General features: G+C 42.5%; 1 protein-coding gene across 50 annotated transcripts in view; it reads left to right on the plus strand.

The window, feature by feature from the left end:
• Window positions 1-13,452, plus strand: part of LOC141577207 (trafficking protein particle complex subunit 9-like) — a 180,826-nt gene that overhangs the window by 125,652 nt on the left and 41,722 nt on the right. The window contains exon 27 of one of the 50 annotated variants that reach the window (XR_012506001.1): window positions 2,058-2,200. The exons of the other annotated variants lie outside the window; for them this stretch is intronic. The gene's annotated coding sequence lies outside the window, so the exon portion shown is untranslated. The remainder of the gene's footprint in view (window positions 1-2,057; window positions 2,201-13,452) is intronic. 50 annotated transcript variants of the gene reach the window in all.

The following is a 13,452-nucleotide window of genomic DNA, read 5'->3' on the forward strand; positions in this document are numbered from 1 at the left end:
GGTACCTTCCATAAATTGAATTCCAGAATAAATGGTGGACATGAGGCATTTTTAAGATGCCATTTTTCGTCCAAGTTTGGACTTCATAGAGGCACTCGGGTCTATGAGCCTGGGGCTGAGTTGAAGGAGCCGGACTAGAGATACACGTTGGGAGTCGTCATTCTTAGCTGGTGTTCACAGACGCGCATGTGAATTAGATCATCTTGAGAGCTGCAGACTGAGGCTGAGGGGGGGCAGGGCTGTGCCTGGGTTGGAGGAAAGCCCAGACCATGCAGCTTTGGTGTGTCAGTCAGCGGCGTTTGGGATTTTCAGGGCAATGTCATTTATCTTTAAGGGGCCGGGGGGTGGGCAGGGCCAGCCAGGAAGAAATCTGAAGGGAGGGTCGTGGCCACGTGTGTGTCTTGGGAAGTTGCAGAGTCTGCAGGGTCCGGGAGGGTAGACTCCTCAGAAGCTGGAGTTGGATTGGGGCGTGGGTTGAATGAAGTCACACTAACATATCAGGGAGGGAAGAAGGCCTAGGGAGTCCCCGCTCTTCTTAACTCGCTTTCCAATGAAAAGAAGGCAGACAGAGGATCTGAGGTGAGAAGGGATGGGCGCTGGGAGAGGAGCCAACCTGGAGAATGGTGCTTGAAAAATTCTGGAATAGTCTCCCTGCAAAATAGAGGTTAAAAAAATCCAGACTCTTAAGAACATTGATAGTGACTGGGGAGGAGGCAGTTGTTTTTCTGGCCTCCTAAGGGTAAGGCATGTATCCAGGGATACACAGAATATTCGGGCAGTCTATTCCGGGCATTTGGTACCGGGTAAAGAGCACAAGTTTAAAGGGGGACAAGGGCAGCGGAGGAAACTAGCCAGGCCCCGTGTCAGGTACCAGTCGGCCGCCCTACTTGCGTGTTGCATTCACATCCATGCCTCCCAGGTGGGCGGTGGCAGCCCCCTTTTGCGGATTGGCAAGCCTTCTCAGAGGGGTTAAGTTATTGGTCCTTTTAGAGGGTAGTAAATACTGTAACAGGATTCAAGCAGGGTCTTGTCAGACTTCAAGGGCGTGTTTTCTCTACTAATTCCGGTACCTCCCGGGTGTACGTGAAATGGTGAAGTGGGTCAGTTTTGGGGCCTTTCAGAAAAAGTACGATTTAAGTGCCTCAGGACTGATTCACAAAGCTCAGTGTTCTTTGATTGTTCTGAAGCACCGCAGTGCTTTACGCCCCACAGAGGTAAGGTCTTACTCCTTTGACGATGAAGTGGTTGCAAATGATGTATAGGTGCAAAACCAGACTTAGCAGCTTCTGAAGGGAAACTCTCCAGTTCTTCCTTGATAGACTTTCTTCTACGGGATGTAGCTGTGCTGCAGCATAGGCCTGAGCTGTCCGTATGGATTGTGGGTTTGATATCCAAATTTAGCATAAAACAGTCAGATGAAGAAAATCAACGTTCACAATTTATTTTTGGGTTTCATTAGACAAGATATACTATCAGGTAATGGCCCATATAGCTAATGAAATTGAGTACAGAACATTGAATTTCTTACTTTTTATTTAGAGTTTTCTTACTGCATGAGTTTGCCTGCTTTGGAACATCAGCTCCTCCACAAGGGAACTTGTCAGTTTGTTGGTGTGATTGCATTTACACAGTGAATGTAATCTGGGCTTCCTCAGCCCAAACTCTCCAGTGCAGAATCACGGGCTGTAGCCATCTCTTAGTCACGCAAATACTTCTAAAATTATATGATGCCAGAAAAGAAAGAAGAGAGAGAGAGAGACATTGCCTTTATCAAAATTCCTTTCAATTCTGACTGCAAACTGTTGTTGAGCAGCTCTGGTTTCCTTTGGATATGAATATATACATTTCTTTGCATGTAACCCGGGTTTTGGACTAGAACACCAAGCCCTTGCTTTCCGCAAGCCACAAAAATAGTAGCCAAATTGCACACATGTGAAATATTTTATTGTTTTTCTGAGAAAGAATCCTTGAATTTGGGACTTCAGCTGTGATTTTTGCTTTTTGCTTCTCCCACCTCTCTTGTAATCTCTCACTCCTTCCCACGTGGCCCCCAAAAGGTCGTGGTCCCAAAGGAGCAAGCAAACACCCAGTTGGTCACCATGCAGTGCTGCTACAGAGGGAGACCTGCCAAGACTTAAAGGATATTATCAGAGAGGACTTCCTGGAAGAAATGGGCTCTACATTCAGTTGTGAAGGCAGAGTAAGGGTCAGCCAGTAGAAAGCATGAAGACTGTGGCTCATGTGGCAGAGCAGCCCGGGTAGAGGCCTGGAGGCTTGTGCGTTGGGGAATCGGGGAGAGTGCCATGTGTGGTCCAGGGTTGTGGGTGCCCCTGCTGGGGAGGACAGTGGAGAGGGCCTGGGGTGGAGGGCTTTCGAAGAGCTTGGGTTTTACTAGAACTGACACAGGAGGCAGTGAAGGGTGTCAGCAGGAAGTGACCCTCAGGAAATGTACTTCTGGTTTTGCTTCTGATATTCTACAGTAAGAAAGGTCGGGACGGGCGAGAGCAGGTCTGGCTGTCCCTTTGAGACCCACCCCATCATTCATTTATTCATAACACACACACTTCTGAGTGTCTAGGGGAGAGAGGTTGGACCCACATTAGTAAGCAAAATGCTCCTTGGGAGCTTAGCAGTGTCAGAAGTTGACTTAGCCTAGAATGTTCTATGAACAGAGGAACAAATTGTGGAGGTTGGAGGGAGGGAAGGCTTCCTTGAGAAACAGTCAAAATGAGCCTGGAGGCAAGTGGGAAGTAGGAGCAGGTCAGGGGGCCACTGAGGTCACTGGGGACCTGGGTACTGAGGTGAGGATGGGCGTTCAGGGTCGGGGGTGGGGCTAGAACTCTACCAGGGAGCCTCTGAAGGGTTTGAAGTGGGGTGATGTAATCAAATTTATGCTTTGGGAAGGCTGCCTTGGCTCCGCGCGTGTGTGTGTGTGTGTGTGTGTGTGTCTGTGTGTGTGTGTTTGTGTGTAGCGGGGAAGAGGGGGAGGGTGCCACCAACTGGGGAGTGAAATTAGAAGACCATTCACAGGCTGGGAGGCCACAAGTGGGAGAGGGGCATCGGGGCTGCTTGGGGACGGCAGGGGCAGTGTGGATGCCGGATTTCCTTATGGGGAGGGCTTGTTAGCTGGGCCGCCCTTGCGGCGCCTTTTGGCTTGAAGGAAACAGATGGAGGCCGCCAGGTGGACTTTCCTCTTCTCTTCTTCCCTGCCTTGTGTGATGATGTTAGCTCAGCCAACATTTGGAAGAGAAGAGCTAAGTTCCAGGGTAGCCCAAGACTTTGTTGAGCTGGTTCGAGTGAGATCTGATAGGATTTATGTTTGTTTTCAGATCTGCATGTTCACTTATCTAGAAACGTCCTGTCTTTTGAATTTCCATAGGGGTTTTTAGTCTTGATAAAGTTTGCTTTCTTGGTGAGAGGAAATTTAATACAGCTGTTGTCTTTCTCAAAAAAATCATATCTTTTAAGAACTTTAATATTCAAACAATAGGAATATTTAAAAATGATAAAGTAAGGCTTTGGTGTTGTTTCTTTGGTTTCCTAGTTAATGTGGACTTAGTGCCTTTGCATTAATTAATAGCACATCCTTGTCAGTATTTAAAGGGCTGTTAGTGAGCGCCCCAGGCCCCACCTCTCAAAACATCATTAAAGTTTGCTCTGAAATAGTGAGGTCATAAAGGTTTTGTTTGCAGAAGCCAAACACTTGGTTTATAATATGAAGCATTGCTCCATTTATAAAATAATAATAGGTTCAAAATTAAGAAAGTGGAAGATAATTGAGTTTTTTAAAAGCTGGAACATAATCTTTCTTGTGCTAATTTTGAACTGGAAGTTTCGAAAATAAAAATCCTACTGTAATATCATCTACGTGGGATACATATATGCTTTCCCGTTTGAAAAATAAGTCCACAGTGGTTTTTGAAGTCAGGAGCATTCCAGCTCAGATACTGGCATTGATGGTTGCTGGTTTTCAATGGCAGAGCCTAAATTTGCCTTCTTAGCATTTTTTTTTTTTTTTTTTTTGTAGTGAGAGGGTTGAGTAGTGCTTTACCAGTATGATTTTGGGGCAATTTGGGGGCAGATGTTGTGCACCAGCAGTGAGATATTTCCATGCATTTTACTTTCTGGACATCACCAAGGCACATGTGGGGTTTGTGCCTGCAGGCTGGGATGCTGCAGTACTCCCTGGTCCATCACAGTTTTGTTCTGGATCTGCTCCGGTCAGTGAATGATTTTCTGTGGCTTCAAGGTAAGTTGGTCTGATGCACATGATCAGATGTGTAGTTAAAGTGCTATTACATGAAATAAGAGAAGCCTAGAAACATGAGGGAGGAGAATTGGCTGAGCTGATTTCGGTGGGGAGTCTTCTTAGGTGACTCCCTCCCCGTGATTCCTGCCAATATCCTCCCCAGACCTGCACTGTAGTCCTGCCAAAGCAAGCATGCACTTTGCTCAGAAACGGACTGAATTTCCTTGTGCCTCTGTTTGTTGGCTTTTTTTTTTTAAAGCACATCTTGCCCTTTGCTTAAATGCCATCCCTGCTAGTCACCTCTTACCCTCATTCTTCTGGATGTCGTCCATACATAGCTGCTGAATGGATGAACTGAATGTAGTATCTCCATGTAGTGGAACATTATTCATACGTAAGGGTGAATAAAAAGGAAAAAAAATAAAGGGGAAGATGAAAAAGGCCACCTGTTCTGGGAAGTCCACCCTGACTGCTCAACCCACCCTTTTCCCTTTGAATCCCCACCCCTTATGCTCCACTCTACTCTTTTTGATATTACTTACCACCTTTTAATAAACTAACGTTTTCAAAAAAAAAAAAAAAGACAGAGATGCTGATACCACTTCAACATGGAAAAGCCTTGATAATAGCACGTTAAGTGAAAGGAACCAGACATAAACGGCCACATATTATTGACTTCAGTGATCTGAAATGCGCAGAATAGGCAAATGCAGAGGCAGAGAGCAGGTGATGTTTGCAAGGGGCTGGGTGGAGGGGGATTAGGGAATGACTGATAGTGACAGGGGGTTTCTTCTGGGATGATGGAGTTTTCTGGAAATAGATGGTGGTGAGGGCTGCACAACCGTGAGTGTGCAGAAGACTGCTGAGCGCTGTCTCTGGGAGTGCCTGTGGTTGGGGCGGCTTTATTTTGTTCTCACCCTGCAATGTGAACTGTCATCTTGTGCTGAGGCAGTTCTACTCCTGTGAGTGGTGAGGCTCAGAGACTTTGCAGAGTCATGTTTCTTTTCTCCCCCTTGCTGAGTGTAGGTAAAAATTGTTTAAGCCTGAGAAAGTGCTCCATCTGCAGAAATGTCTTTCAGTTTTGCATGGTGTAAAAATCTTGAGAGCTTTTTAATCGTTGACGACAGTCTGTGAGGGGAAACAGCCCGTGAAGCCTGGGTGCGACCTGGAAGAGCAGCTCTTCCCTCCCTGACAGGGGTGGGGATTTCACCCCCGTTCAGGCAGTGAAGGGCCCAGACCCGAGAGCGGAGTTGACAGTCGTGAATATTTACGTGAATCCGCTTCTTCATCTTGGATATTAATTTCAAGCTGAGTCAGTTTGTGGCGGCAGCCTCATCCTACATCAGGAATCTATATTATGTGCTCTTTGAGGTGGAGACCAGACAGACTTTATTATTTAACAGTCTCCCTTGAATTGATATCTCAGATTCCTTTGTAAAAAGTAAAACAGCAGAAATACACACGTCCTTTAATGCCAGTGTGACCTGGATCGGGTTTAGTCTATGTGCCTTAGTGGCCTTAACTGCGGGTGGGGAAGATGATCACAGTGCTTCCCTCAGAGGGCCTGGTGAGGGGGGAGTGAGAAGCACAAATTGAGGACTTACACGAGATGCTCATGAATGTCCGAAGTTAGTGCTCTCAGCCTGGTGAGGCCTCAGGGGCAGAGATGTCAGAACAGAGCATTCCTAGCCGGAGCTCGATCCGTGTTGGCAGCTGTTATGATCACTATCACCACTGTGGGTTATCAGGTAGTTTTAAGACTTGGTAATATGAATTCTTCAATAATGTTAAAAGACTAGACATCTCAGATCCAGTTTACATAGTTTTCAAGATTTCCTCTGAGAAATGGATGTTTTATTCCCCATCAGAAGTCTGAGTTGAGTCTCTAAAAAAATTCTGTATTCCTCCATCTGTTTGCTTTAATTCTCAATTTCTTTAAAAAATAGTTTTTAAATGGAGTTACTGGGGACTGAACTGAGGGCCGCATACATGCTAAGCACATACTCTCCCAAATGAGGTATAATCTCCCCCATAATTCTTTTTAAACTTTACTTTCTTAGTATTCAGAGGTTAGAGGCCTCTAATTCTTTTTCTGGAGACTTGTCCATGAACCTGTAAATCTATTATTAATGGACAAATCTTGGTTTATTAAAAAAATCAATAGAATATTCTGCAATCCATCCAAAAGAAAATGCTCATTGATTTAAATGTTTCTCCTTTATGGTGATTTCTACTTTCTGGTCTAGCTTAATTTATTAACACCCATCCTCATCATCATAATGACCAAACTCGCTCTGAATGGACACCTGCCTAAGGCTAAAATGCTTTCCTCATGTTTTACTTCATAGCAGGTGTTTGAGGGTAGGTATCAGTGTCTCCTTTTTTGCAGCTGAGGGATTGAGAGATGGAGCACCTTGTCCCAAATTACACACAGCTGGCAGTGGCTTGCTCAGTGCTGGAACCCTGGCTGCACAGAATGCATTTTTAATTGCTCCTCTAATCAGCCTCCCGTTGAGTGGATTCCCGAACTCCTGTGACTCCATAAATGGCCAATTTTAGTGATCTCAGCCTGATGAGGACTTCAAAGGAGAGACACCAGTGAGAATGTGAGACAGAGTGGCATAAATTAAAATTGTACATTTTTACAAAAGTTTTATTCTCATGTAATGACTTAAAAAGTTAATTTTTTTTTAATTTTAGTGCTCTGTGAGCACTAAAAACAAAACATTAAAAATAATTATAATGCAAAGAGAAGTGGGCTTTGAAAGTCCAACCATTGCTAGTGATGTTACTTGCTTTTCTCTATTGGCCCTTATTGACAGAAATACTTAGAAAGACTGAATTGGTTTTATGTAGTCTTAGTATGGAAGAAAAGATTGTCAGTGAATATTGTAAGTAAAATCATTACTCTTTTCTTTCCTGATGATGAATAGGTAAGTTGTTTTTATGGCTTAAGTACATTTCCTCATTTGTGAAATTTGAGTAATATCGTTTTCCTTGTCTGTGAGAGTTAGACGCATTGTATACAAAGCACCCAAAAGGTGCTTAATAAAAATGTGCTGTCACAATGACAGGTATTTTAGAAGGATCAACTCTGAATACTAAAGGGGGTGGCTTATTTCTGATGCATATTCAATATGTATATATATGATATATATGAATATGGCTTAAAGTAACAAGGATTCATTTATTTTTTTTAGTGCACTATGAAGTTTTAATGAAATCTGTATGATTCTTTAGAGACAGGGATTAGTTAAATTGCCTTAAGCAGACGACCTTGAAGATTATTTTCACAGAATGTGTATTGTTACAACTCAGAATTCATGTTACCGTGTAACATCCACTCAGACATTTAAATTCGTGGATTCTGACCAGATCCATTAAGTTTAAAAAATCCACATTTATCATTTTCAGGGAATAATCTTCTCTCTTTTGTGATTAAAGAAAATTTTGGTTTTTTTTCTTGCACTTTTAACAGGTTTAAAATATCAAAACATTGATTTGACATGTAACTTTTTTAATAGAATACATCTCATGCTGTTTTAATATGTAAATAAATGTTTTTGTATTTCAACAAACTTTTACGATTTCCTGGCTCTTTGAGAAGTATTTGGCAAGATACTAAGATTACCTACTGTTGGAAAAATACAGACGTTACTTTTATGAATATAGGCCTAGTAAAGATCTGTTGGTTTTTGCTACAGTGCAAGACATGAGGCCTAGGAGAGCTTTGCTGCCGATTGCCAGGAGGACATATCCCAGGTCTCAGTCTCCACTTCCTGTAAACTGAAGAGGCTGGACTGGTTTCTTTCCTCCTCTAAGATGAGTTTCCATAAGCCTATGTCTTTTGTTTATATTCAGGAGTATTAGCAATATCAGATTAAATATTGAATACCCCTCCCTTACCCTGAAACATAGTGCAGTATGTCTACAGAAGCTTTTAGTTATCTGATTCTCGTTTCTGATCCTACAGGCAATTTTGTGTTGCATGTTTCCCGGCAACCTGGAAGGTCTTTTTAGACATAGGTGGCGCTGTTGCACATTCTTAACTTCTTAATTTTCCTATTTGTTAAAGAAAGCTTAAACAACGTTATTTTATTTTGATTTCTTTGCTTAATGCTTCAGAATAGCACAGTCTACATTATGTCTGTCTACCTGTAAATATTGTTCTGCTTATATCTTAGTTTTATTCTGTCATCTCGCTGTGAACATCTCAGACTTGCTGTGCAAACAATGGCAAAATCGGACTTTTCTTCCAGTGCTAGAAACCAGTGAGAAGGGAATTTATAAAACAGCTAGAAGCGGCCTCTGGAGCACCTTAAAGCTGAACATTGTACTGGGTTCCCTGAGTATTGACCCCGCCGCTGTGTGTTAATTAGTGGTAGGAGATTTGGTACATATAGGAAGGGGTGTAGTTTTTTGACTTGGGTTTGCGTGCACACGCTGCCACTGAGCCACGTGAGCCTAAGTCAGTTCGTTCTGAGATTTCCCTCGTCTGTGAGATGGGGATGCTCATATCTGCTTTGTAGAATTGTGAGAATTATAAATTATGTAAAGTGTTTACCACAGTGGGTATGTCAAGAGGGCTCATAAACTTTAGCTACTGTTTTGTGAGAAGCCATCATTTGATAGTCTTTGGCAATTACTAAGAAACAGGAAAATAAGGAAAGCTGGTTTTATGATGAAAGATATTTGAGGAGGTTCGATAGTTCCTATACCCATAATTTAGCATCAGCAAAGTCAGAACTGTTACACAGTCGCCCTGAACCAACGTTAAGCCACAGAATTTTTTGTTACTTCAAATAGGTTGGGGCTTAATGGGATCCAATACTTATACACATGTTGTCTCCAGCAGCCAACTGAGAGATGACAGAAAAGAGTAAGCAGGTGATATATGTCTTCATTTTTACTGATGAAGCCACGTTCTCCATGAACTTCAGGGCTGTGGGAAAATGCGTGTCATTATACTGTGTCCCAGAAGTAGAGACTCACCCTGTCCCAGGTAACTCTGGGCCAAAGCGAGCCTTCCCTTGAGAGGACCTGCCCCATCATGCACAGGGCTGTCCTGCCATGGAGCTGAGCATCCCGGGTGCTTCCCAAGTGTGGCCAGCACTGGAAGGAAAGGAACGGTTTCACATACCCTACTTGTCTCTCCGGACTCACACCTCACTCTGTTAGTGTGATAAAGGCTAGCTGTGGGCCATGGGTCTGTGGTGTGGAGAAGCACTCTCCGTGGCCAAGAGGAATGGAGAGGAGACATCCCTTCCCTCAGTTTAAACAGGTGGTGGTATGGAACTGAAGGGTGCTTCCCAAGAGTTTATAAAAGGAGAAATAAGGATTTTCTTTGGGACTTAGTCTAGCCAGGAAACACAGAAGATGATTAGAAAGGAGACTTGTAAATCACTTTAATATTAAGTTGACATTTGTTGAGCACCAATAATGTGCTACATTCTTTTCTGAGAGTTTTACAGAAATGAATCCTTCAATCTTCTCAACAATCGTGTAAGGAATGTTTGATTTTTATCCCAGTTTTACAGTGTGGAAACTGAGGCACACAGAGGGTAAGTTGGCCAAGGTCACAGAGCTAGTAAGTGGCAGAGCTGGTATTTAAACCCTGGCTGTCTGGTTTTGAGGCTCCCAGGCATGGGCTTTGGGTGTTTATAGGTATCTGCATCCCTGGATCTCTGTACTTCTGTGCATCAGTTTGCCCAATAAGGACAGGCAAAGGAGAGTTACACAGGTGCTCACAGTCGTGTCTCAGCCACTGTCCACGAAGAGTGCACCGTGATTAGCGTTAATTGTTTTCCAGGCAGTAGATCTGTTGGTATAAGAGAAATTTACTCCATTGAGTTAATCTAGAAACCCTTCCTGCTCTGCTTCTGTCCATGGTTGCCATGTTACTGCCTGCCCGGGATTAGGCCGTGGAGGAGAAACTGTACTCATGGTTGAACTCTGATATTTCAGTCTGGTTCATAGTTTCACATATTCTGTTACATTAATAAGTTAAGTTTCTGGTTTTCTTGCATCAGTGTCTCGTGAGTTTGGTTAATGTGAAACCAGTCCATGGGAGCCCAGGTGTGCTTACGGTATAATTTCTGAGCAAGTTGTGGCACTTCTACACGTGCAGTCCTGACTGGAGGATGTCCGCCTTCCTCACTGATTTCTCCCAAGAGCAGGGCCCTCTCCCATCCTCGGATGTGAGGCTGGGAGCTGTCTGAGTAGGCCAGTCAGAGGCCAAGTCCACCAATCAGAAAATGATGAAGTACCCGGAAGTGGGTTTAATAGAAGAAAAGGGCTTCCAGGTAGTCCGATGGGCTGTTCGAGTCCATTTGGTGAAAAGCTGTTCACTGTCTGTGGTTGAGCTGATTCTTTGCTGTTGAAAAGTCTGGATTAGATGAAGGGATTTTAAAAAGCAGAAAGCAGTGATTTTAGATGGTACGTCCACACCAGTGAGAAGTGATGGATGACCGCCTGTGTGAGGAATAGACAGAGTCTTACAAACTTCATAAAACAGCTTTAAAAGCTCTACCATCTGAGTGCACTTCATAAGGGGTCCAGATCATCACTGGTCATGCTGTGAGGGCAAATAACTGATGATGGCATAAAGGACACGGAGGCATCAAAAAGGTCTCAGTCATGTTCCCTGTTTAAAGAATGTGACACAGTGTAATATATTTGAGCTGGTTTTTCACTGAACAATTTTTCGTGTTTTCTGGGACTCCCAGCTCCCGAAGTTTCCACCCAGCTGCATGTCCCCTCACTGCAGCTCTGTCAGCACTTGTCCTGGGCTGACGTGTTGTCACGGGGAGTAGGACGGTCAGCGTCCCCGGCTCCTCCGAGCTCCGTCTCCTCATCCGCAGTGCTGGGCTTCTCATCCGTGTCTACTTAGAAGGGTTGCTGAGAACCACACGTGATGGTTGTCAGGGGTGATTTGTGGTTGTCCCTGTGTTTGACATATAGTCAGTATTTGATAGAAACACATGTTTTTTTTATAGTTCTGGCTTCTACATTGCAGTGGTTTTTAGTGTGCATTTTTTTATAACTTTTTTCTTATTTTTAAATAAGCACTTTTGGGGGGGGGATTACTGGGGATTGAAGCCAGCACATTGTGCATGGTAAGCAAGTGCTCTACAACTGAGTAATACCCACCCTCCTTGTCTTCAATTAAAAATAAATATTCCAATACACAAAATAGCTCTTAAACACCATCATGGGACCTATTTTCTGTATAGACAATTGAATACATATGCTATTTCAATAAGAATAAATGTTGGGACATACTTTTCTGAATCTGTTTACTTGTTTAAAAACGATAATAGCTAGTGATAAACACGAGTCTTGGATCCAGTACTTCTTAGGGTCTGCTTTGACATCATGGGAAATTACATTCTACAGAGAAGGCAAATTGGGTCTCGTTGATATTTGGATGATTTAGCAGATGATCAAGTCTTTCAGAACTTGACAGTTTTGTATTTTAAACTTACTGCAAAGTTATCTTCTAGAAGTTGGAATTCCTAAGCTTGTGAAGTGCTCAGTAATTCAGTGTGTATGTGTTTGTGTCTGTGTGAACGTGTTTGTGTGTGATTTCAGGAAGATAGAAATAAGTTCCATGTAGCCCTCTGATACCTTCCTCCTCCAGTTCAAGATGTAGGCATATATTTACACAAATAAATTGATATTCTTTTGTCATTTGGCATATTGGAAATAAGAGGTTGTCATACTTGTTTCAGAAGGGTTGGGGAGCATGAGCTTAGAAAACGGGAGGAGAAAGAGGCCGGGAGGCACTTCACACTCTGTGCAGGATTTGAGGAACAGTAGATTTTCTTTTTTCTTCTAAAGCAAACTGGCGCTGAATTGTAACATACTATTACTAGAATTGCTTTTCTGATCAGATACAAGTGCCTCAGAGTTTTCAAGGCAACATGAATGATGAAATCCGTTTTAGGAGTTATCTTTAAAGTAGTGTTAATTTTCAAGTAAAAGGCTATAGCCTGTTCTTCGAAGGGTAAAAGACGTTCTCATTGATCCAAGTGCATGATCAATGTGCTTAGTTTCTTTGGGGTTTTTTTCTTTTTTTTTAAGTGCTTGTTTCAATGTGGTTTGAATGAATGTTTAAAATTTCTGAATTTTGTTCTTTAGAACATGCTGATTTATAAGAACTGTTAAAAACCTGATTGAACTTTCGTCTTTGTTTGGAGGGGCACCCTTTTGATTTCTGTTGTCTGTTAAAGAGGGAAATTCTTCCTCTAGCCTGCAGATCATTAAGTGAATGGTTTGCAGTGTGCCTTCAAAATTCTTTGAATGCTTTGAGCATGCTTGTCTAGTGAATTTTGAATTGACTCATAGTAATGACTTTGCTTTGATTCTGTGGCTTTTGCTCCTCTCCGCAAGAATTTGAATTCTCTGTTGCATTTTGTATACGTGTTTTTAATAGGGGAAGAAATTTTACATTTTTTACAGAGCTGGGTTTTCCTATCCCCTCCGAATGCCTTCTATAATTGATACAACAAAAATCTGTTATTGCAGTGCTTAATTATTTCATAAACTAATTTTTGGCTTAATCAGAAGCAATGAGAAAGGGTGATAATAAAAAATATGAAAACCTTCCTTCCTTTGAAGAATAGAAATGAGGTGGTCAGGCTCACGCATGCTTTGTGCTTGACACACTTACTTTCATGTCATTGTGTATCATGATTCGGAGATGGAGTTGCTTCAGGTTTTATAGATTTTTGTTTGAACATTTTTGTTGAATTCTTTCTCCAGGCTGATGTTTCCTGTTGGGTTTGTGGAAAGCGTAGAAGGGAAACAAATTCTTTGTTTTATTTTCAGGAGACCTGAGTTGCTGATGAGAAAAGTGTTGAGGGTGGGCTGAGGAACAGAGTGACACTCCCTCTCCTCCTGGCTGAAACTGATGAACAATGAAATCAATTAAGTGTATCAGTATTTGACCAATAGAATTTAGCGAGCCCAAACTGGCAAGTTATGCCCAATGGAAAGTACTGAATTCACCTGCAGAATTAGGTGCTTTGCCAATTAGAATCAGCTTAGAGCAATCAGAAAAATTAGTTCATATGATGAGATATAAAAGAATGTAATATCTTCTATTTCTGAAACTTTTCTTTGTTAAGTTGTGTAGAGCTAAAATTAAGTTTCAAGCGCCAGGAGTTAAGAGTCTGGGTGGTTCTGTGGGATCGTTAGTCAGG

The sequence above is a fragment of the Camelus bactrianus genome, chromosome 3 (genome assembly GCF_048773025.1).
Source record: "Camelus bactrianus isolate YW-2024 breed Bactrian camel chromosome 3, ASM4877302v1, whole genome shotgun sequence".
In the NCBI taxonomy this organism is placed as follows: Eukaryota; Metazoa; Chordata; class Mammalia; order Artiodactyla; family Camelidae; genus Camelus; species Camelus bactrianus.